Raw genomic sequence first — 373 nt, forward strand, 5'->3', positions numbered from 1 at the left:
CCTGTGCAATGCTTTACCAACTGAGCTATGAAACCAGTCAGTTGGGAACAGGTCAATGTGTTCCCTTGAAAAAGGAATTAATGAATGAAGCAAATGTATATATATACAGATACCAAACTGTTGCAATGTGCATTGACTCAAATCAAAACCAGTGAATAGATACTTAACAAGTTCTGCGGTGATATTTGGACACACACACACACACACACACACGTGTGGGAATCATTCAACACTTTTTCTCAGCAACACCAGGGGAATTATATGAAATCAGCCGGGTATTTGTCTCTCAGTCATACAATAAAACCCGATAGAGCGACTTTCGAATGACCTTGAAAAAGTGTTCGCAATTTGTTTCACGGACCAATGTTTAGCA

Source organism: Montipora capricornis, chromosome 7 (genome assembly GCF_036669925.1).
Source record: "Montipora capricornis isolate CH-2021 chromosome 7, ASM3666992v2, whole genome shotgun sequence".
In the NCBI taxonomy this organism is placed as follows: Eukaryota; Metazoa; Cnidaria; class Anthozoa; order Scleractinia; family Acroporidae; genus Montipora; species Montipora capricornis.